The sequence below is a fragment of the Pinus tabuliformis genome, chromosome 7 (assembly GCF_031772625.1).
Source record: "Pinus tabuliformis cultivar Carrire ecotype Pingquan chromosome 7, CPIR1, whole genome shotgun sequence".
NCBI lineage: Eukaryota > Viridiplantae > Streptophyta > Pinopsida > Pinales > Pinaceae > Pinus > Pinus tabuliformis.
The window spans coordinates 1,013,923,308-1,013,936,593 of record NC_142293.1 but is presented as its reverse complement, the minus strand read 5'-3'; positions in this window follow the sequence as shown (position 1 = coordinate 1,013,936,593).

Sequence of the window (13,286 nt, the reverse complement as noted above, 5' to 3'; positions counted from 1 at the left end):
ATCTTATTAAGATGCCTAGAAAAACCTGAAGCACAAAAGGTTTTGCAGGAATTACATGATGGACCAACAGGAGGACATTTTGGAGCTGACACAACAAACCACAAAATCATTCATGCTGGATATTATTGGCCCACCCTATTTAGAGATGATCATGAATATGTAAGGAAATTCCGAAGTTGTCAAACTTCTAGTGGAAGACAAAGAAAGCCAGCTTTCCCTTTGCAACCAATCAACATTGGACAACCATTTGAGCAATGGGGATTGGACATCATCGGAGAAATCACTCCACATTCTGCCAAACAGCATAAGTATATCCTTACTGCCACGGATTATTTTACTAAGTGGGTTGAAGCAATTCCGTTAAAGACAACAAATTCTGAGGCAATCATAGAATTCATAGATCAATTCATCATTACCAGGTTTGGTGTCCCAAATGCTCTTGTTTTTGATAATGCATCTTACTTATCTGGCAATGCTATGTTTGATTTCTCTATTAAAAGAGGATTTAAATTGAAATATTCTGCTAATTACTATCCCCAAGGTAACGATTTAGCAGAATCTACCAATAAAAATTTAATCAAGATTATCAAGCGAACTATCGAACAGAATCATAAAAACTATCATAAAGCTTTAATATTCGCACTATGGGCTGATAGGATAACACAGAAAGCTTCCATAGGTCCTTCTCCATTCAATCTTGTGTATGGAAAAGAAGCAGTGCTACCAAAAAATCTTGTCCTTCCTTCTCTAGCCCTAGTTCAGTTTATTGAAGAAAGCCCTTCTTCTTCTATTCAACATAGACATGATCAAATCCTAAAATTAGAAGAGGACAGAGAAAAAGCCAAAGTTACTCATGCAAAACATCAGCAAATTATCAAGTCATCCTTTGATTCAACCTCATCCTCATCCTTTGATTCAAATGACCACTAGAAGTGGAACCAATGCTTGCAATATGCCAGCTTAGGTCTAAAGGCAAACAGCCTAAGTGATGAATCATGCTGCCGACTTCTAGATTGACGTGAGGAAGATATTCCAAATCAAGTTGTACCAATTAAGTAGGATTTTAGTTTCATAGTTAGTTAGTTTTAATCAAGTATTTATAGACCCTTTCATGTATTTAGAAAGGGTCGTAATTTTTTGTATATGACTTAAACCAGAAGTTGCACTACTATACTTCAGGCATATTCTTTTATAAAGACTGTGCCAATTATTCCAATTTTGATAATGAAACTTTTATGTGAATGTCCACTACTTCCTTTGTTTGAAAGTATTTCTGCGTCGAAAGAAGGAATCCAAATAGCGATTGATATTGGGAGTGATTTGCAGCTCATATGGTACTACTATCTATGTCTGAGTTCATTCCTTTATGTGAATTGTTGTTTGATCTCTCTTGCTATTATCAGATATATGCATGTGTTTTAACAACATTCTTTACACTTTCCACTACTGGATGTTTACAGCATGCTTTTCTTTTAATCATACATGTATCAGTAAAATAAAAGGATAGGTGTAACAATGTGTTAATCACTTTGTTCAACTATTTGAACAAAGTAATCATTAAGTAAAGGAATTTTTATGTTTATTGCTTAGAGTCATCTATATGCCTGTCAATGAACACAGATCATCAAACGTTGCACTTCAAAGAATAGAAGCCTCCCGGGATAGAATAGTTATTTATATTTTCGCTGATAGATTAAGGCACCCATTCATTATCATTTATTAAAAACCAATCACTCATCCATCCCCTTTTTTTCATTATTGGGAAACTTGTCCCATTATATCCAGTCGGAGCCACCATTCCAAACAGAAAATGAGTTGTATTAAGGTCCGGACTGGGTGGTTATCCCCCAATGATGATACAACAATTTTCGGGGCATCAAAACAACCTTAACTTCACCTTTTGATACAAAAATTAGGGCTGAAAAGTTCCCATATTAATCCATATAGACCTACGGCTAACTATCATGAAGAATCTCAGCCCTTAACCGAGAAACAAATAGTCCATAAACCTTCATGAAGACCTCGGTTGCCTTAGAACTCATCCAAGAATGTTGATGTGTATAACCATAATGGAGGACACCTATATATATAACAATTTGTCCTTATGGAGGTGAAGCCAACCTTAACATTTTGAAGGAAATTTTGAATTTCAAATTTTCATTTTCCCCACCTTAATAAGGTCATGACTTCTATAAATTCTTTTAAACGAATAAATACTTTTCCTTATCCAAATTTGGTGATATTAAGGTCAATTTTGGACCTCTTGAAAAGAGGAATTTAATGCCACACAAATCTTCCAAAAAGTAGTAGACCAAAGTGGAATTTGGCCCTAGTTGACAATTTTAACACTCGCTCTCAACTAGGGAGAATTCCACCTATCAAACCATCAACCACTATCACTGAACATAAAGCCATTCTGACACCATGAACCATATGTGAACCCCATCTCTGGTATGTTCTGCTCTGTTGAACACTGATGTAATAATGAATGAGGAAGAATTGATTGAGAGTGAGTCATAAGACTTTCCCACACTCTATTGAGAAAAGTCAGTCTAGAGATAAAAACTCAATCAAACTTGATCCCAGATCAAGTTGAAGAACATCATGCATCGAATTCATAGGGAGTACAATAATACCTGATGACATGTAGGATTTCCTTCCAATAAAATTCCAAGAAGTGGAAGGAGAAACATCCTTCTTTTTCTTACCTGATTTACCTCCACTTCTTGGGCCTCCGCCCCCTCCACATCCCAACTAAAATCAGTCTTCATGGTTTTTGAGGATTAATCTCTGAAACTGTTCACAGTACATATATTTAGCATGGATTCCATAGTGGAGAGTAGTAAGATGGAGCAAGAAGGGACACTCCCTAGATTCAAAATTAAGAAGAGGATTCAAATTCACAGGTACCAACCCTCTATAAAGTACCAACATTTAAAATTAAGAGGAGAATTCAACTTCACAGGTGCCAACCCTTTGCAAAGGAACCAACATTCAAAATTAAGAGGAGGATTCAACTTCACAGGTGCCAACCCTCTGCAAAGGAACCAACATCTTCATTGGATGGTGTTGAGACCTCCACAACTTCTGCAATAACTTCAAAGGTACATATATTTGGCATGGATTCCACATAGGAGAGAAGTAAGCTAGGGCAAGCAATTATACGATAGGGATTCAAAATTAAGAGGAGGATTCAACTACCCATCTGCCAATCCTCTGGAAAGGAACCAACATCTTCATTGGGTGGTGTTGAGACCTCCACTACTACTCCAAGAACTTCAAAGCCCTTGAAAGCTCACTTTGCACTATCTCTTGTTCAATTGAATCCACCAAAATCAAAACCTGATCAGAAGGAATTCAAACTACTAGACAAGAAATACCTTTCCCTTTCCCTTTGATTCTTGGCATCATTTACTTGTTTTATGCATTGTATCATTGCATATAATTTTTTTTTTCTAAGATACTGACGGTGAATGTAAATGATACCTTTGATAGGTATGCCTTGCTGGGAGATATTTTTGATCATATGGAGGTCTCCATTAGACTGCTCAAACTCCAGAAACAAATCTGCACCTTCACCAATATATGCCCTAGAGTTGAACAAATGACACGCAGGTATGTATGTAGAAAAACCTTAATTCTCAACAGTCTTTTATCCTCCTTGAGATTGAAAGGGAGCTACAATGTTTTAAAATTGAAGAAAATTTCATATAATATATGTCCTGAAGTAGACATATCCTCTTCATATCATCAGGCAATTTACTTACAGTCATCTAGCACAAATTAAGTACCTACTCAATGAAACAATGGAGGTAGAAAATATTTTGATATAGGTTAGAGATACGGTCTGTATGAAGCGAGAGTTGCTTTTCACCCTTCAACCTAATGCATTACATCCCCACAAAGAGGGAGAGAGTACAGTTAACCCCACTACAATTGTGAGAAAAACATTCCATACACGATTGCTGGAATTTGCAAAGTCTCATCTTGAGGTACCCCATCTCCTTTGCTGATTCATATGCATGTGAGGGAAAACTTTTCAAAATATAAATAAGTGCACATGTTAACTTCAAAAGGGTAATGATAGAACTGCTTCACAAAATTAACTTGATTGTAGAGGAAATCTGAAAGACAGTTGACTTTGTTCCTATTCATTAAATTGATAGGATATTCCAGAATCTAAAATCCACATAATAATGGCCCTTTGCAACCCAGGTGGGGATGCTCGTATTTAAATATGTATAGATCCATATTAGCCCAGGTGGGGGTGTTCATACTTTTATATCCATATTAATGTAGGAGTTAATATTCTGAGTGTAAAAAAGAAAAAGGATAGGTGAAAACCCTATTTTATTGCATAATATCAGGTGCTAAAATTCTGAGGATTAACTCAATGGTATTTTAGGATGCTAACAAAATTTAAGGTTTACACCTTGAGGTTTTTCAATAATTAATATGAATCAATACTCAATATATTTAAATTAAGATGATCTTTGCGAGTTCCTTGCATATTAGAGGAAATAAATACAAATAGAACAGCAACATTCAAAGCAATTAGCAAGTATATGTTGAAGAGATGGAAGCATGTAAAACCAAAATATAATAAAAATAAAACAGAATACTAATTTTATATGTACACGATCCATTTTAGGAAATAGCTATAATTTCAAACTTAGCTTATTAAAAATTGGATTACAAATAACATTTTATTGTTACCTTTGGTGTAGGAAGATGTTCCTCGCAAATTACTTCCATAACCTTTCAACAAAAAAGCTCTTTCAGAATTCATTAACAATCAGATATACTAACCAATGAAATAACATACGTGATAAATGTTGAAGACAGCCTAAGACAGAATAACACAAGAGTATGGCACAAGCCAGGGAAAAACCCAAGATGGGGAAAACCCTTGATCAAATATTCTTATTATTAATCATCAAATGTTCAACAGAGAGATAGAGAAAGAGTACAATGATTTAAAGTCAATATTGACTTGCCAATATGAAGATCCTATATCAAAGCCCTTAAACACAAAGATGACTCAATCAAATGGGAACTCTGGCACCAAGGGTTGAAATATTCTACTATGTAGTTATGAATACTAGTTAAGGCACAAGCACCATTAGCTACAACACCCTTTTCATACTCGATAGACCTTCCATGAAATGTGACCTTCCTTCAAACAGATCTTGCAATAATTAGATGCCACTTAACCTCCTTCTAAGATTCAAAAAATGACCATAGAGGTTGTTGATGAAACATAACAAATTGCGACCTTCCTTTAGATGATTCTTGGCCTTTTGAATAGATATTGGTCTGGCTGGAAGTGGCCAAGATAAGTGTGGCTTGCTTCAAGCTTTATTGTGAGATCAATCCTCATTCAAAGCTGTAGTTTTGAGCCTAGAACCATTCTCAAATAGACCCACACTTACTCTAGAGTCCAAACAACCTTGGCTTCCCTTTCTGCTATAGAACTTGGGCTAGCAAAGTTCCCATACTAATCCATCCAAACATGTGGCTGACTATCATGAAGAATCTCAACCCTTAACCCAAAAAAAAATAGTCCATCAACCTCCATCAAGACCTCGGCTCCCTCAGACCTTATCCAAGCAAGTTGACGTGTCTAACCAGAATGGAGGACACATATCTATATATCTATATCTATATATATATATATATATATATATATATATATATATATAACAAATTGACCTTCTGGAGGTGAAGCCAACCTTAACATTTTGGAGGCAAATTTGAAAATTTGAAAATTTCATTTTTCCGGCCTTAATAAGGTCATGAATTGTAGAAATTATTTGAAGTAAATAAATATTTTCCGTTATCCAAATTTGGTTATCTTAAGGTCATTTCTGGAGCTCTCGAAAAGACGAATTCAATTCCAAAATAATATTCCTCAAAGGGGTAGAGAAAAGTGGAATTTGGCCCTATTTGACAATTTTAACAAGATGTCATCAAAGAATTGGATTGATTGGGACACGAGGTGTAAAGGTGTTGACCCTCCCTTTTGCAACATAACAACATAGTTGTTATCTCTAGCGAGACATGTCTCATATCAGATCTGAACCTCTTGGATGGGTCAAGTTGGTCTGGGCCTAACCTCTGAACCTTCCCTTGAAAATGCAAGAAAGAAGTTTGAAATATCTGATTTAAAAGCAAGGAAACCTACTTTTGAGTCCCACATTTAATACTGAGGCATTAGATGAAAATCTCAGCACAGGTTATGATTTTGAAGCAAGTCTTAGTGGTACAAATGCTTAAATATTTGTAACTCTTATTTTAAACTATAAACTATGGATAATTCTATTATGTTAATGAGCTTTGCATATCTCTTTTCAGAATTATTATTCTTCTGTGTTCATATATTATTCTATGATTATTTGAATTACTATGTAATTTATATAATTTTATTTGTTCCATATTTTTGAAACCTTTATTCAAATTTTGTGAAGTTCTTTCAAAATCTTGAACTTTTCTGAACATGCTCCACTTGACTTACCAAACTTTTTGAACCTTGTAATGTTGCTTCATGTAAACATCTCCTTGTAAATTTCTTAGACAACAAATTGAGCATGTTTTCAATCCTTGGCAGAATAGCTATCCATTGTTTGAAACCTTGTGGTCAGGGCTTTGCTGATGATTAAATTTCTTATTAGCTCTTTCTTTCTGAGGAGGATAAAGTTGCATTTTTTTCTTCCTGATGTATTTTGTCTTAGTTGGAATGATATTAAGGTCTATTTAGTATCTTCTGTAAAGATTGAGATTAATCTAACTTTATACATCCAACTCTCAAGAATATCTCATAGGACAACTTTATTTTCTCTGCCATCAAGACACCATGTTTTGCTACTTGTAGTAGAACCAATTATAGTTAATGGTTTGTTGTATATACTATTTAAATGTTGAGTGAGTGTAATATTGTAGGAAGAAGAGAAAATGAGACTGGTAGGGAGAATCTGTTATGAAACCAGCCTAGAAAAAGATAGAAAGGGTAGATCAATGCCTTAGAATTTAGCCTCTTCGAGGGGGCAACCTCCTTTACATTACAAAATGAACAATTCTTGGATGATACAAATGACAAGACCTCCTTTATATATATGGGAGTTTAAGGGGTCATAATATAATCAGAGCCGACATAACAATAATAATGTAAGGGCACACTAATAACAATATTGGACTTCTATGGGGCATACTAATAACAATATGGGGACTACATGGGTACAACAATATAATAATGGGGTTGTACTAATAACAATAAGGGGTTACACTAGTAGTATGTGGAATCACTGGTATCTAGGTTGTCCCAGCAATGCTACCATTTGTTGGGGCTAGAGCTTTGCCTGGAATTGGACTTCTAGGCATGGTGTCTCCACTTGTTGGGATGATTCCATCAGCTGCCATGCAGTATTATTTCATGTCAACACCCCAAGTTTCACTATTAATGATGGGTGAAATGGGTGCAAAGTTTTGGCGTGATAATTTATTATTTCAAGTCCTAGGCTCTAGCATTAGTTGCAGTTGTAGGAATAAGGATCATACATGAGTCTTTGAATGCCATACTTCTATGCTCTAGTGTTAAATTTTGGGTAGGTTGGGATGACAGTGTAATGCTGATGCATTTTGTTCATTTTAATTGTTGTGGTTAATTAATTAAGCCTATTGGAAATGGAAGCTCCAGTCAGATTAAGTAGTGAAAAAAGAGAAGAGAAGATAGAGGGGAGAAATTCAAGGTAGAAATCACATTTGCTGCAAATATCTCAATGAAATCCCTGCAGACTATTATTCAAGGGGACGTTTTTGATAAAACCCTAGATGAATTGAGGGTTTTAGATATATTTCTAAGACAACATGCCTCTAGGAAGTACACATTTTTTCATCTTCATTTCATCAAATATTTTGAAGGGTTTTCTTTATGTGTGATTTGTTTGGAACTGATTTTGGTATGCCATATTTTTTGCATTTCATATTCATCGGATGCTTTAACATGCACATTCCAAATTGGAACCTTCCTGGACCCATAATAGCTAGTTTACTCCTATTAAGTTATGGTATGTTCTATGCTTATAATCGTTTAATTATTTTTTTATTATATTCCATAGATTAGCAATCACATGTACATAAAGTAAAGTGCAAATAGAACATTAAATGATCGACAGAAAACTAGACAAGACAAGAGACACAAGATGTGGCGGCTAGTCAGGGACAAACCCCACAATGTGTGGGGAAACCCTTTCATCAAATCTTCTTTTATTTTCAATAATTCAGCAGAGAGAAATAGAACAATAAATCTGATTCATATCAGCAGTAGCAAACCCTAGATCAGCAGCATCAACAATAGCAGCTTCTTTATCAAACTAGGGCAGACGATATCTCACAAGCCGACCGTCGGATTGACTTCATTCCACCACCAAAAGTTGTGGCTTCCAGGGGAGGTTTAGATGAACCTATAGCACAGTTCAGATGAGGAGATTCTCTAGGCCATGCAGGTCAATCTTTACTTCTGCAGTTGCAGCTTCAGTTTCAATAGTTTCCAGCTTCAAACTAGGGCAGTCGATATCTTGCAAACCGTTCGTCGGATTGACTTCATTCCACCACCAAAAGTTGCAGCTTTCAAAGAAGATCTAGATGAAACTATAGCACATTTTAGATGAGGATATATTCTAGGCCACATAGGTCAATCTCTACTTCTGTAGTTACAACTTCAGTTTCAACAGCTTCTTGCTTCACATGTGTGAGAGAGAGACCCATTTCTGCGCAGTAGAGAAGAGACTCATTTTTGCGTAGTAGAGAGAGAGAGATGTGATGAGAAGAGTGAAAATGAGGAAAATTCCTCTTATATTTATACACAACGTTGGTGTTTGAATAGATGCGACTGTTGGGCTTTTGAGCCTAAATGACTTGTAGGTCAGCTTGATAATAATTCCATAATCAAAATAAATTCATATCTCCATGAATACTTATCAGAATCGGATGATATTTATATCAATCCTACACCTCTCAATGAGAGGAATATAATAAAAATATTATCAGCCATGAATAATATGACCCATGTGAAATTTTTCCCTGGCTGCCAATTTTAACACTCCCTCTCAACTAGGGAGAACTTCATCTGCAATCTGTCTATCGGTCATTACTATTCATCCATCAAATGCATTGCCCTATATAGCCTGACCCTTGCCCTGCTCTGCTCTATTCTGCCTATTTTGCTTTGTCTTGTTTTTCCCTGTACTGATTGGTACTATTTTTCTCTACTCTGCTCTGCTCTTGCATTGTTCTGTTTTGCTTTGCTTTTGTCCGAATTATGAAGAAGAAGAAATGATTGAGGATGTATCATACTGACTCAAAGTCAATCTCAGAGTATGTACCGCTAGTCCCAGACTAGTCTCAACCAACCAGAAGTTAGCATCATAGTGAGTACAAATCCATTGATCCTAGACTAGTATCATCCCCCACTGACTCAAAGTCAGTCTTAGAGTGCGTACCACTGGTCCCAGACCAGTCTCACTCGACCCAAAGTCAGCTTCATAGTAAGTAACACTCCTACCAGTGGTCCCAGACTAGTATTGCAATCTCAGAGAGTGTACCATTTGTCCCAGACCAGCCTCAACTGACTCGAAGTCAGTGTCATAGTATGTACCACTCTCACTGGTCCTAGACCAGTACTACATTGACATGAAGTCAGTCTTGGAGTATGTACCACTAGTCCCAGACCAGTCTCAACAGACCCAAATTCAACGTCATAGTATGATACAACTCTTACCATTGGTCCCAGACCAATATCACAGTCTCAGAGAGTGTACCATTGGTCCTAGACCAGTCTCAACCGACCCAAAGTCGGCTTCATAGTATGTACCACTCTCACTTGTCCGAGACTAGTATTGCAATGACACAAAGTCAATCTCGAAGTATGTACCATTGGTCCTAGACTAGTCTCAACCGACCCAAAGTCAGCATCATAGTATGGTACAACTCCTACCACTGGTCCTAGACCAGTATCATTGATCCCAGATCAATGGAGGTCATCCTAGCGTAGGGAGTACGGTAGACACAATGATGCATCCATCGGTACTACTATGGTCCCTAACTTCATTTCCCTGCTCATTGATCAGATGAGAGGTACTTCCCATGAGTCCGAGACTGCAGGGGTAGGATGCCTCGACAGGAGAACCAATAAATATTGTCCTCATATGAGAACACATCAATCCTGCTACAATTGCCCTGGAGAACACATCAATCCAGGGTGCCATGGAAAACACATCAATCCTGCTACAATCACCATGGAGAACACATCAATCCAGGCCTCGCAGGAGAACACATAAATCTTGCTACACAAGAGAGTGAATCATCCTGTTCCACAAGAGAGAGAATCATCTTATTCAAGTGAGCACCACCAGGGGAGGCTGAGTCACCCTGTGGTCGTATGTTGCTCCAGTAAGAACCGCAAGCCCTCAGAGCTCTCAGAGCTCAATGTATGCAACATGCAGGACCCTTGTACAAGGGTTTCTTGATGACTCCAAGTCATTTGGGAAAATCACATATTAAATCTTTCCTCGGGGCTTCAACAAGGTGTATGAACCTGTACTTCATCTTAATGCGATGGAGCCTCCTTGCTCATCATCTTACCATATCCCAGATGATGTCTATCTACTGGAGCAATCGACGAATACATAATTCCTCAGTAATCGAATACCACCTCTGGTTGTTACAGAGAATCACAGTGGTATGTGTTCAAACAGCTCACTGAAGAGCTTCCCCAACTAGGCAGCTTCATACGAGATCATACTCGTAGATATGTATATGGTCTCAACAGTGCTTATGGCAACCAACTTCTGCTTCCTGCTCATCCATTATATTGAAGCAGAATCCAAAGAGAAACAACACTAAAAAGTGCTCCAGTGATCCTCCACACTACCTGCCTAATCAGCATTCAAATAATCATGTAGTTTCATATTTTTGGTAGTGTATCTCAATCCATTAGTAATTGTGCCATGAAGATATCTTAGAAGATTCTTGGCATCAATGTAATGAGGCCCAACCAAATATGAGCTCACAGTGCTAACTGCAAAACATATGTTCAGACGGAGGTTCACCAAGAACATTAACGCGAATGAGTTTTTGAAACTCAGAGGCATTTCCCAAATCTGGTCTGACATCACTACCATATAACTTCTAAAAGTTAAGATCCTCGAGGTAGTCACAGGCTTTCAGTCCATCATACCAAATCCTTCCAATATCTTTACCACATATTTCCTTGAGATAGGAAAATTTCCCTTGGCTTCTGCTATACTTCAAGTCCTTGGTCCTTGATTTCAAATTCAGAATCCAACTCCCTCTTACATTTGTGAATGAGAGGGTCTACACTTGTTAGAAAGAGTTCATCCACATACATCACCAGTATGAGAGGCTTGTCATCTTCAACATTAAAGTAAAGGTTAGGATCAGCTTCACTCCTAGTGAATCCCAGCTTCATCAAGTAGCTGTCGATCCTCTCATACCATGCTCGGGGTGCTTGCTTCAGCCCATAGAGAGCCTTCTTCAACCTGCATGCATGAGATTTTCGATCATAAATTTCAAATCCTTTGGGTTGCTCCATGTATACCTCTTTTTTGATCGAACCGTGTAAGAACGCGGTCTTGACATCCATCTAATGTACGTTCCATCCTTGTGAAGCAACAAGTGCTATGATCAAGTGGATGGTCGTATATCTGGCAACAAGTGCAAATATCACATTGTAGTCTATACCTTCCTTCTGGGAGAAACCACGAGTAGCAAAACGAGCCTTATACTTTTCGTACTTCCATCTGCTGCATGCTTTATCTTGTAAAGCCATTTGGAAGGAAGAACTGTCTTGTCCTAGGGTCTAGGAACTACTTCCCAGGCATCATTCTTCATGATAGACTACTATTCTTTGGTCACAGCATCCTTCCATACTTGATGCTTGACGGCGTCTGAGAATGATGAAGGCTTATTTTGTATGATCGTGCTCATGATGGTTAGGTATCCCTGATACCTATTAGGTTTCTTACTTTCAGGAAAGGTTCCTCGAGGTGCAGGACACCTTTTATACCTCAACATTTTGGCGCCGTTGCCGAGGAGTGTGTTGCCATTTATAAGGAGTAGTTTGCATTTGATGGGTGCCTATTAGGAAAAAGTTGGGTATTAAAAATGGAAGGTAAGAACCTGCATACGAAGCATGTAAAAGCTCTGGTCCCCTGCCTGCTTTCCAGTAGGATTGTTAAAGAACTTAGGGTAGAAATAAATATTTGAGTTGTGTGTATGACTAAGAAGGAAAACTTGAAAACAATCCAAAACCACTACCTAAACCCGACAAAGCTAAGGGACCAGTGACCCTTGGTTGATCAACCTTCATAGACGATATCATTAAGAAAGTAGAATCTCAGCCTTCAGTGGGCCCTAGAGAAGTTGCTTCTAGACAACCTACTGGCTCCCTTCGGGTCACAGACTCACCATATGTAGCCTTTGCTGAGGTGCACAAAAAAACATAAGAAACTGAGCAATATTTTCAAGAAATTGAGAATTCTCTCCCAGTTTCTTTACAAGAAGGTAATTCTAGTAATCTTCGTGAAGGAGGAGGAGAAAGAGGGGAAATTGAAGAGCCAAGATCCCCTCTCAAAATAGTTCAAACACTCAAGCCCAGATAAGGGGAGCGTTGTCAAGTTTATCCAAAACAAAGCAGAAGAACCTGAGGAGGCAAGATCCCCCCAGATAGTAGTTCAGCAAGGAACACTCATCATCCTAGACTAGGAAAGTGTTGTTAAGCACATTTCTATTCCTTCTAGTCATCCAAGGAATAACTCCCTAGAGATCCCAGAAGGGTATTGACACATATTTTATTAATGGCCCATAACCAGCAAACAACTCAACGCTTCACACTACAATATCCCATTGTGGACACTGCAGTTAATGCACCTATGAAGGCCATTTCTCTCCAAAATATTCCTACATTCCATGGCCTAACATCAAAAGATCTAGATGCATTTTTGTTTGAGTTTGAGGTATTACGCTAGGGGTATGACTATACCACCAATCCCCAAAAAATAAAATTATCTCCCTCCAGATTAAAAGGAGTAGCTTTATGATGGTTTATGGGGTTAGGTGGGGGCATTATAAATGACTGGGATCAAATGAAAATTTCTTGTCTAAAGAAATATCAGGACTATTGCAGATCTAGAGAATTAAAGAATGAAATATTTCAAATGACAACAAGACCTAGTGAAACACTGGAGGAATATGTAGAATTCTTTCAATAA